The sequence below is a fragment of the Rhinolophus sinicus genome, chromosome 18 (genome assembly GCF_057876585.1).
Source record: "Rhinolophus sinicus isolate RSI-liver-muscle chromosome 18, RSI-T2T, whole genome shotgun sequence".
Lineage (NCBI taxonomy): Eukaryota > Metazoa > Chordata > Mammalia > Chiroptera > Rhinolophidae > Rhinolophus > Rhinolophus sinicus.
In genome coordinates this window covers 88,391,435-88,403,343 of record NC_142518.1, presented here as the reverse complement: position 1 = coordinate 88,403,343, position 11,909 = coordinate 88,391,435, and the positions used below count along the sequence as shown (strand labels likewise).

General features: G+C 43.5%; 1 pseudogene across 1 annotated transcript; it reads right to left on the bottom strand.

The window, feature by feature from the left end:
* Positions 1-527: 527 nt before the first annotated feature.
* On the bottom strand, positions 528-9,693 carry LOC148754674 (endogenous retrovirus group K member 18 Env polyprotein pseudogene; annotated as a pseudogene). The gene is made up of 2 exons (XR_016019938.1): positions 8,890-9,693; positions 528-3,427 (listed from the first exon to the last, which is right to left on the bottom strand). The product of XR_016019938.1 is annotated as an endogenous retrovirus group K member 18 Env polyprotein pseudogene (transcript).
* Positions 9,694-11,909: the final 2,216 nt, after the last annotated feature.

The following is an 11,909-nucleotide window of genomic DNA, read 5'->3' as shown; positions in this document are numbered from 1 at the left end:
GGATTCCAGTGTTGGGAAGAGGAGTCACCAGAGCAGATAACCAGCAGGGATTCCATCCAACTGAATGAGAAGAAGGCTGCTGATAATCCAGACATCCTCTTAAAGGGATCTTGCACAAACTCACTCGTTTGCACTCACTCATCCTGGGCTTGGAAAGAGGGACAGCAACTCCGGAGGCACCAGAAACATACAGGAAAAGATTGGGTTGTGTGGCTTCAGAGTGAGGGCTAGAGGAACAAACATCACTGTCCCTGTGTTGAGCCCTCCTCCCACACAAGGCCAAATCTGAAACTGCATTGATCTGGTGAGCTCTGCTCACTCCACCCTGGTGATTCCCTGGGACCCCACCCCACCCAACTCACACACTACCAAAGACACTTTCAATAGTGACCAACCAGCCCCAACCTGCACTGCAGTCTTTCTTGGACAACCATTGTTGCGTCCTGCACAACACAAGCAGTGGGAAAGCGAGGGAGGCGGCAGAGGCTAAATTCTATTATAGAATTAAAGAGACCAGAGACACTGAATGCAGAGAAACCACAGAGGACCAAGGGACTCACAGCCTCAAGAGACTGGAGCCCCGAATCGGGTCGTTGTGGGTATTTATTGCTTTTTTACAATAGGCATCACATGATTCTGAGCAGGGTCTGTAAAACTCTTACACCACTAATACAATCAGCATGTTCCCAATATCCAATCATATTGTCCCAAAGCAACCTGTGCATGCCGTCCCCGCATGACCAAGGTGCGGTGTGTACAACCCCTGGGGGAGCAGGTCTCTCAAGGTAATTATCCCATGAGCTAAGCGGGAGCGAGGCAGTTTCGCTCAATTAACGTTCCTTAGCACAATAGGGTGCTGGACATTTGCAGCATGCGTCAGCAGCTTCCAGAAAACATTGGAGGAGGGGCATCCCTTCCTAGTTTCAGAGGCTAACTCATGGGGGTCCCTGGGGTCCCGTCTGGCTTAAGTCATCCCTCCCTTGAGGAAACTTACTCGTCTTTGACCGCAGACCCAGCATACTGGGACCAAGAGAGGAGACCTATAAAACTCAACCCCTAAGAGGGACAAACCCGCAACCCTCTTTCCCTAAGGAAAGGATGGTAGGGACAGGCGGCTAGGCTGCTGTGTGACAACATCTCCCCCTTTTTGTTTTTGTAATGTGAGAAAAACAGACCGTGCCGTTTCTTCATTCAATGCCTTTCGGAGGGAGGCATGTCCGCATCCGAAGACTAAACAAAACAAACAGAATACAATAATCAGTGTTACAATAACACCAATAAACCCACCACCCAAGTTTTTTATCCATTTAACCGGATTCAAGGAGGACAATCCATCCGCAGCAGCTGACAAAACATCTTCTCCGGGTAAAAGTTGAAGCTTAGCACTAGACATTTGATCAACCTCTTGTTGTAATTGTACAATATTTACAGTGAGATTAGGCATGTGCCCCAAAAGATGAGCACGAACATCATTCCAAGGAGTACGAGTTTGATTATAATCAAAAGGGGTTACACAATAAGTGGTTACATTCCAATCACATTTAAGAGAAATCATAGTACGTAAATTTTCTAACTGATCACCAAGAGAAACTACTGTTGTTTCTAAATCTACTAATCTGACATTAATTTCTTCATCTATCTTAACCTGTTGATTCCAAGTTTTACTAGCATTTTCATGCCATTGTTGTACAAATTCAGTAGTTTGAACAGTCTGGTGTAAAGCGACACCAGAAACAGCAGCAACCGTGGTTACAGCAATTATTCCCATTATAGCAGCAATTAACAATCCAATAAACCTTTTTGCTCGATGAACAATCTTATGAAGCAATTGAAGAACAATATGAACAGTAGGAGATCCCTCCCACACTCTAGGGGCTCGGACAGGAATCCATAGACCCCGTCTTTTTCTTAAAATCATAATTTTATCTTCTGAGGAATTATAAATGGAGGAATCTATACAAGTATACAAACGACAATGAAAACATTCAACAAGGCTAAGGGAATTTTCTATAGTAAATTTTCCAATCAGGAAAACATAAGGCAATTTAAGGCAAGCTTGTAAATTAAGCTTTTGAGATTTTATAAAATTAAAGGTGTACTGTCTATTATTATCCTTGGTTAAATTTCCATTCCAAATGCCAATAGGCGCTAAAGCCAAGGCCACCTTCCACAAGGTCTTTTGCACTGGACCCCTAATGGGAGTAATCATTTTTAACTGAGGTGGGGCCAAAACTTTGTCTATCCAATAAATGGACAGATCATAAGGAGATTTAACTATTTTTGGAAATTTTCCTAACACTAATTTGTCTTTAAGAGACTGGGGCTCAGAGCACCTTCCTGAAGAGCAGGTGTGCATAGCGATCCCAAAAGGTCCCCAGTCAACAATTGTGCCTATGGAATTTCGAGCTAGCACTCTATCAAAACTTCCTCTACATTCTTCCCAATGAATACGGGAATGATTGGCTGCCCACTTCTCTCGAGGACAAGTAGAAATGGGAGGAGGATACAGATGGGTACTCAACCCTTCAGTCTGAAATCCTTTTCCTGAAAGCATGAACAAGTCCCTATAGGACTCAGTCCCTTCACCCTTAGGGGTGACCCACACTTGATCCTTTACCGGAATACAAGGAGGGACAGGACCAATGCAAAGAGGAGGATAAACAAATCCTAAGGCAGTTGTTTTGGTGAGATTAAATTCTCTGCCTTCTTCATTAGGAAATTCTGGACCTCTCTGATCCTCTGGTCCTGGGAACCAGGAGCTATCATTTATATAAATCAGAGGAGGCGCATCATTCCAAGTTACAGGTGTCAGCAATGGAGGATTGGGAACATAAGCCCAATATGTGAAGTTTTCTGCTTTAACACCCATGGGAAGGAAACTTACAGCCATGAGAATAGCCATCATGGAGATAAGCATGTTGGAGGCTGTTCTCGGCATTCCTAACACTATAAGATTTCTCTCTGCCTCTCGGGACAATTTCTTAATCTGCTTCCAAGTAGGCAGCGGGTTGCGTTTAGGAGGAGCTCTAAGAATCCGGATGCGTGGAACCCTCGGCTGCGATGTCTCAGATGATGAAGATGCCTCACTGGGAGGAGATGCCGGCGGCGGATACGTCTGGCCTGATGGACATCTCGGCTGCGGAACCACCACAGGGGCTGGAGGAGCTGGGGAGGTCGGAGCCTGATGACGGGGGCCCATGAAGCGATTCATCCACCGGTAGGGGTCGCTCGGTGCCACGCATCGGTAGGTCGCGTACACCTGGGTCATCGGTGGAGATCCCATCCGGCGAGTGATGATCACATTCGGCGGAGGAACAGCATCCGAGGTTTGGACCAGCGTGCTGATTGCCATGTTCTGCGAGGGATCGGATTCCATGATAAGGCTTAATGCACCGGCTTGGCACCCACAGAGGACGTTCTTTTGATCCTGGAGAAATACAAGCATAACCTCGTCCCCATGTTAACAGAGTCCCTAAATGCCATTGATTAGTCTGGATATCCTTCCACCAAATGGGCACATCTTCCAAAGCCTTAGGGCTATGGAGATTATTAAAATGTCTTTCTGCAGCTGTGTGTCCAAGATGAGGCTCCATATTATTAGAGCCAGAAAAATTTAAAAAATTCAAAGTGAACATAGCTTTGGCTAATTGCACCTGCGGAGGATCCTTGTCTCCCCCTTTTTGTTTTTGTAATTGTTTCTTTAAAGTACAATTAGCTCGCTCCACAATGGCTTGACCTTTAGGATTATAAGGAATTCCAGTGGTATGGTGAATATTCCACTGTTCACAAAATTTGGTAAATTTATTGCTAGTATAAGCAGGACCGTTATCTGTTTTAATGGCTTTGGGAAGTCCCATAACAGAAAAACAAATTAACAAGTGTCTGCAAGCGTGTCCTGCAGTTTCACCACTCTGAGCGGTTGCAGTGATATATCCAGAAGATGTGTCAATTGTGACATGTACAAATGACAATTTCCCAAATGAAGCAACATGGGTCACATCCATCTGCCAAATATCATTGGGTACTAAACCTCGGGGATTAACCCCTTCTGGGCATTCTTGAGGAGCATTAAGAATCTGACAAGTTGGGCAAGTTTGAACAATATGCTTGGCCTGTTTACAGGTAATTGGGAACCGAGCCCGAAGACCTGCAGCATTGGTATGAGTCAAAGAATGGAATTTGGTTGCCTCGGTAACTAATACATTAGCAACCAAAGAATCAGCAATGGCATTGCCACGCGTCAAAGATCCCGGGAGGGGAGTATGAGCGCGTATATGAGTGATGAAAAATGGATGTTGTCTATTTCTAACTACTTGTTGGAGTTGATTAAAAAGAAACTGGAGAGACGGATTAGAGTTGTTAGACAGAAGCGCCGTCTCTATGTTTTGTACTGTATGTACAACATAAGCAGAATCAGAGACAATATTCAAAGGCTCACCACACTCCCGCAGAGCAGTTAAAACTGCAACTAATTCTGCTCTCTGGGCTGAGGTACAATTAGTCTGAATAACCTGTTGGTCAACTTCACTAACAATAGCAGCTTTGCCATTACTGGACCCATCAGTAAAAACTGTCCTCCCTTGGGAAATAGGAACTGAACTTAACCTTTTCGGGAGAATCCAACTAGTTTTTAATAGAAACTGAAACAATTTATGTTTAGGATAGTGGTTATCAATTATGCCGAAATATCCACAAACAGCAATTTGCCAAACTTCAGAATGAATATTTAAATGATTTATTTGCTGTTTTTTAAAGGGAACTATTATCTTATTGGCTTCTATTCCATTTAAATGAAGAACTCTGGTTCGAGCTCGAGAAACAAGTTCTGAAATTAACTCTAAGTATGTTGGAAGAGATTTAACAAAATTATTAGGCAGAAACAACCACTCCACAAGGTCATTTTGTTGGACAATAACTGCGGTTGGTGAATGAGGAGTGGGAAAAATTAAAATTTGTAAGGGTTGAGAGGGATCTATGCGCTGAACCTGAGCTTCTTGAATTTTCTTTTCTACTAATTCCAACTCCTGACAAGCCTGAGGGGTTAAAGTACGGGGACTATTTAATTGAGAAGGACCCCGTAAAAGACTAAACAAATTATTCAACGCATAAGTTGGGATTCCCAGAGTGGGACGTAACCAATTAATATCTCCCAACAATTTTTGTAAATCATTTAAAGTGGAAATTTGATCTCTTCTGATCTGTACCTTTTGAGGTTTAATCGTTTGTCTGTCCAAGATAGCTCCCAAATATTTGATGGGAGTTGTAGTTTGAATTTTATCAGGAGCAATGCAGAGTCCTGCCATCTCAAGTTGCTCTTGCAACAGTTTGAAACAATCTGCAAGGACTTCTGGGGAAGACGCAGCACAGAGAATGTCATCCATATAATGAATGATATAACAGGCTGGAAATTTCTCTCTGACCGGAGCAACAGCTCTAGCCACATAAAATTGACAAATGGTAGGGCTATTTAGCATTCCCTGAGGGAGTACTTTCCACTGATACCTCTTGATTGGTTCTTTATTATTTAAAGACGGTATTGAAAATGCGAATTTAGGGCAATCCTCAGGATGTAAAGGAATTGAATAAAAGCAATCTTGTAGGTCTATGACCACCAATGGCCAATTTTTTGGAATCATGGATGGCTGAGGAAGGCCAGGTTGAAGTGGACCCATGGGTTCAATTAAAGAATTAACTACTCTTAAATCTGTGAGCATTCTCCATTTTCCTGATCTTTTCTTTATAACAAATACTGGGGAATTCCACGGACTAGTGGAAGACTCTATATGATCTTGTTCTAATTGAATCTGTACCATTTCCATTAATGCCTCTAATTTCTCCTTAGAAAGGGGCCACTGTTCAATCCAATGAGGCTTATTATCTATCCATTTAAGAGCTAAAGGAGTTTTTAGCTCAGCGACAGCGGCCCCTAACAAAAAGGCTGTTGATCTTGTGAATGAAATCCTATCCCTTCTCTGCCCACCTGTAATGTAGGTTGGAGAGGTTGTGTAATGCCCTGATTAAATTTGCCTAAACCTTGTCCTGGTAGATACCCCATCTGTTTCATCATTTGCTGACTTTGAGGGCTATACTGTCCTGGGGGAATAACAATTTTTGCTCTCCATTGAGAAAGTAAATCTCTACCCCATAAACTTATTGGAATATCAGCAACATATGGCTGCAAAAATCCTTTTTGTCCTTCTGGCCCAAGGCAAGGAAGGATATGGGTGCTTTGAAGCAATTTTGAAATTTCTCCTACTCCAACAACATTTATGTCGGCTTGTTGGGTAGGCCAATTTGCGGGCCAATCTTGAGAGCAAATAATGGAGACGTCTGCACCTGTGTCCATAAGTCCTAAAAATTTTCTGTCTTGAAGGCTAATGTGGCATAAAGGACGAATGCTAGAAATTTTTTCTGCCAGGAATGTTCCTGCTAAACCTGTACTTCCAAATCCTCCTGTTCTTTTTTGAGTTCCTCGTAAATTGGGTGGAATATATGGAATTAAGAGAAGCTGAGCAACTTTTTCTCCCTTTTTTGCTGACCATGGAACTGAAGAAGACATAACAATTTGAATTTCTCCTTTAAAATCTGGGTCTATTATTCCGGTGTGGACAGTAACTCCTTTTGATGTTAAGCTGGAACGACCAAGGAGGAGTCCAACCGTATTTTTGGGAATTGGTCCAACAATGCCTGTAGGCACCCGGAGAGGTGTTTCCCCTGGGAGTAATAAAATATTTTGAGCAGTACAAACATCTACTGCAGCACTTTCTTCAGTGGCAGAAGTTAATTGCTCAATGGATAGTTCTGAGGGGGCGGCACCGTGTGATAATTCTGTGGTGCCGCTGGGTTGGCAAACATCCCCAGTTGAGGGATTGTCTGACCCACAAATGCCCCGGTTGTTGTCTGGGCCTGGGGCTGGCCCAGCTTCCCGTTTCCCTGAAGCAAAGTGCCGTCTTTATGATATTTAGATCTGCAAGCGGAGGCCCAATGATTTCCTTTCTGACAGCGTGGACACAATCCAGGCTGTTTTGTACCTTGAAAAGGTGTGGGCTGAGGAGGTTGAGGGTTGTTTTTACTTTTAACCCTGCAATTTCTTTTAGTATGTCCTGTTTTTCCACAATTATGGCAAGTGCCAGAAAACTTATCCCTTTTTTGAAAAGCTCCGGTAATTGCATTAGCCAATAGTGCTGCCTTATGATCCTCAGTCCCTACTTCTTGGCACAAGCGCAAATACCCCATTGCATCTGTCTTTCCTTTTTGTGCCCCTATGGCTCTTTGACAATCTTTATTAGCATTCTCATATGCCATAATCTGAAGGATCACATCTGCAGCTACAGGATTAGTAATTTGTTTTTTAATGGCTTCCTGGAGTCGAGCCAGGAAATCAGAATAAGGCTCCTGAGATCCTTGAAGAACTTTCTGAAAGGAGGAATGAGTCTTTCCTTCTACTTCAATCTTTTCCCATGCAGCAAGGCAAATTTGTTTAAGTTGCTCTATAGCAACTCCTTGCATATCTAATTGATTACGGGTTGGTGCCCAGTGGCCTTTGCCAACAAGCTGATCAGCAGTAATATTAATGTTAAGAGCTTGGTTTTGTCTTTCTTTATTCTCAGCCCCTTCAATCCACCAAGTTTTAAACTGCAAGAATTGTGCAGGAGTAAGGCAAGTTTGAGCTAAGGCCTGCCAGTCTGCTGGAATCATTCTGTGGCCATCAGCAATACCTCTAACAAGGCCAACAGTATAGGGAGAAGTAGTCCCAAACTGTAATACTGCCTGTTTTAACTCTTTAAGCAATTTAAAAGGAAAAGGCTCATACACTGCCTCATGGATTCCATCTGGGTTATTTTGACCAGGGGCTTCAATTTGTCTGAAAATCACTGGAAAATTAAGAGCATCCACATCTCCAGCCATTTTTGCCTGATGTATACCCTGCTCTAAGGCTGACAATTTGAAGCTGAATTGTTTAGCTGTTATTGCTGGAGGCTTTTGAGCAAACGGATTGTTCTGAATAAATGGATTATTGGTATTACAGCAAGTCTTAGGCTGTTGCCACATCTGATCAGCACATGGAGGTGGTGGAGGCCAGAACGGAGGGGGAAACTCCTCCTGGAAACATTCCTCGAGATCAGGATAAAGATTTCGAGGGACTATAGTGGAATTAGACTCTAACCCCTCATCTTCTCTTTCCTTTTTAGTTCTCTTTGGTGAATCTCTCTTACCTTCCCTATCTTCCCTTTCCTCTTCAGAGTCTGTCTGTAGTGGTTCTAGAACTGACCGAACTAGTTCAAAAGTCTCCCAGATCGAACTTGGAAACGAAGTTCCGTTGGCGTGGAGATCACGGAGATCTTGACCAACTGCTTCCCATTTATCTAAGTCTAAGGTTCCCAGGGTAGGAAACCAAGAGCAATGGACCTCAATTACTTTGAGAAGTTCTTCCAACCTCTTTTCTGAGGCCCTATGTTGTCCTTTTTTAAGCAACTGCTTCAGCAGGCAAATATAAGGTCTATACTTACTTTCCGAATTTCCCATTTTTTCTTTCTCACAAGAAGGATACAAGAAGGAAAAGAAAAGAAACTTTCACTCAATATCCACTCTGATGCTCGGCCGGCCGTTCCCCTCGCGGGAACTTAGCACCTGTCTTGGCTAAGGCTCAACCGTATAAATCCCGGTCCAGGTTGGGGAAACCCCCAAGTCGCCGTTATGCCATATGACAGAGTGACGGAACCGCGGTGACGAGCCCACTCAAGCCCCGTAATCACGAAGATCGTGGGACCATAACCATACACACACACTCCCACGCACTGTCACTCAAAGATAGATTGAAAAGTATTTAATTACTTCCTCTGAATAACCTTGGTTTAATACTCTGAGTCCATAAAACTACCCCCTTACCAGGTAGCTGTCGCGCGACGGATGCTCAGAGGCCCCTCAACCGTATCTGCAGACCATACAACTCTTAGTTGTTCTTCTCTCCTCGTGCCCCACGTTGGGCGCCAGATGTTGCGTCCTGCACAACACAAGCAGTGGGAAAGCGAGGGAGGCGGCAGAGGCTAAATTCTATTATAGAATTAAAGAGACCAGAGACACTGAATGCAGAGAAACCACAGAGGACCAAGGGACTCACAGCCTCAAGAGACTGGAGCCCCGAATCGGGTCGTTGTGGGTATTTATTGCTTTTTTACAATAGGCATCACATGATTCTGAGCAGGGTCTGTAAAACTCTTACACCACTAATACAATCAGCATGTTCCCAATATCCAATCATATTGTCCCAAAGCAACCTGTGCATGCCGTCCCCGCATGACCAAGGTGCGGTGTGTACAACCCCTGGGGGAGCAGGTCTCTCAAGGTAATTATCCCATGAGCTAAGCGGGAGCGAGGCAGTTTCGCTCAATTAACGTTCCTTAGCACAATAGGGTGCTGGACATTTGCAGCATGCGTCAGCAGCTTCCAGAAAACATTGGAGGAGGGGCATCCCTTCCTAGTTTCAGAGGCTAACTCATGGGGGTCCCTGGGGTCCCGTCTGGCTTAAGTCGTCCCTCCCTTGAGGAAACTTACTCGTCTTTGACCGCAGACCCAGCATACTGGGACCAAGAGAGGAGACCTATAAAACTCAACCCCTAAGAGGGACAAACCCGCAACCCTCTTTCCCTAAGGAAAGGATGGTAGGGACAGGCGGCTAGGCTGCTGTGTGACAACAAACCATCAAGAATCTGTGGGTCTGAGGCAGGTGGTGGCTGACCACGGTGTGGTTTGATAATTTTTTGGAGGGAACACAAGCTCAGCACTGGTGCCAAGCCTGAATTTGCATTAAACTGAGGAATACCAGTTGCCCCACCCTAGTGACTTCCTGGAACTCTGCCTCACAAACCACCCAAGGCAGAGGTACTTTCAGCAGGAGCCTCTTTCACCAGGAAACAGCAAGCCTCACATAACACAAGAGGTCGTTTCAGTGGTGGATAACCAGTCCCAACCTGTGCTGCAATCTTTCTTAGACAGCTCTTGGGTGTCTGCACGCACAAGGCAGGAAGCCACTGTCTTTGGTGTGCTCTGAAACTTTTGTGAGGGGCCCCAGGCTAAGCATTGATACCAAACCTGAATCTGCATTTACCTGATGAACACCACTTGCCCCACCCTGGTAACTACCTAGGACCCTACCACACCAAACTCAGGAACTACTGGAGGCTCTTTCAGTAGCTGAGCATTTCAGGTAGTTGACAGGTGGCATCAAGCCTTGTGGTACCCTGGGCCTTTTGCTGAGCTGCCCCATGACAGGTAGTGGTGAGAGCCAGCATCAAAGTTTAGCATGGTTTTTCTACATGCTTCCGAGTACAGGACAGGCAACAAATCACAGATATATTTGTTACACCTACCAGGAGGTCATGAGCTAATCACAGGCAGCAACTGACCTTGGCCTTCACAGGAGCCCCTCCCAAGATGCCCCAGAAAGACACACCCAGAGGATGGATTCAGATGACAACAGAACACCGCATAATTAGCCCCACAAGAGGCACACCCAAAGGGTGTTCTCAACAGGCACACAAATCCCCTGGGGAGAATCCAATTCTGCAGGTTGAGGACCCACACAGCAGCTCATACACTGTGGACATGACTAATTCTCACAGACAGTATGCTGGAGAGTCAATACCACCTACTGGCATGATAACAGCAACAAAGGCTCAACTCCAACACAAGGGCCCACACTACCCACACAAGGAACACTCCTGGAATACATGGCATAGTGGATCGAGGAGACTGCCACAGGGCCCCAAGGACATCTACAACTAAGCCAACCAGACAAAAACAGAAAGATGTAGCAGATCTACATAGAAATGAACAGAGAGAGACAACCAAAATACGGAAACAAAGAAGCATGTCCCAAATGAAAGGACATCTGAAAACTCCAGAAAAAGAACTAGATGAAATGGAAACATGCAACCTACCAGAGATAGAGTTCAAAACAGTTATAAGGATGCTCAAGGAAATTATTATGAACTCCAGCAAAAGATAGTAACCATGAATAAGGACATAGAACAATAAAAAATAATTGTTCAGAAATGAAGAATATACTAGAGTAAATCACCAGCAGATTAAAGCCAATGATCAAATCACAAATTTTGAAAACAAGAAAGCAGAAGCCACCCAATCCGAAGAACAACCAAAAAAAGAAAAACAATTTGAAAAATGAGGACACTTTAAGGTAACCTCTGGGACAACATCAAATATAACAACATTCTCATGATATAAGTACCAGAAGGATAAAGAGAGCAAGGAATCAAGAACTTATTTTTTTTTTTCTTTTCTGCATTCACAATTTTACTAAGATTTTTTAAAAATATGCCTAACATACAATATTATACTAGATTCAGGTGTACACCATAGTTATTCAACATTTATATACCAATATTTATATACCAACAGTATTTATATACCAAAAGAAGTGATTACCATGGTAAGTCCAGAAACCATCTGACACTGTACCATGCTACCACAATATTATTAACTATATTCCTTATGCTGTGCATCACATCCCCAAGACTTACTTGTTTTATAACTGTAAATTTGAACCTCTTAATGCCATTTTCCCTTTTCCCCCTTTATGAAATTTTCAATTACAGTTGCATTCAATATTATTTTATATTAATTTCAGGTGTACAACATAGTAATTAGACATTTATATAACTTAAGAAGTGATCCCCCTGACCAGTCTAGTGCCCACCTGGCACTATACATAGGTATTAACATATGGTCAACTATACATCCTCTTGAATATTTTGTAACTATTATTTTGTAATTCTTAATCCCTTCCCCAACCATGTACCATCTATCACTCCGCTAAATCTAGTACCCATCTGACACATATATAGTTATTCCAATATCATTGACTATATTCTTTATCTGTACCGTAAATC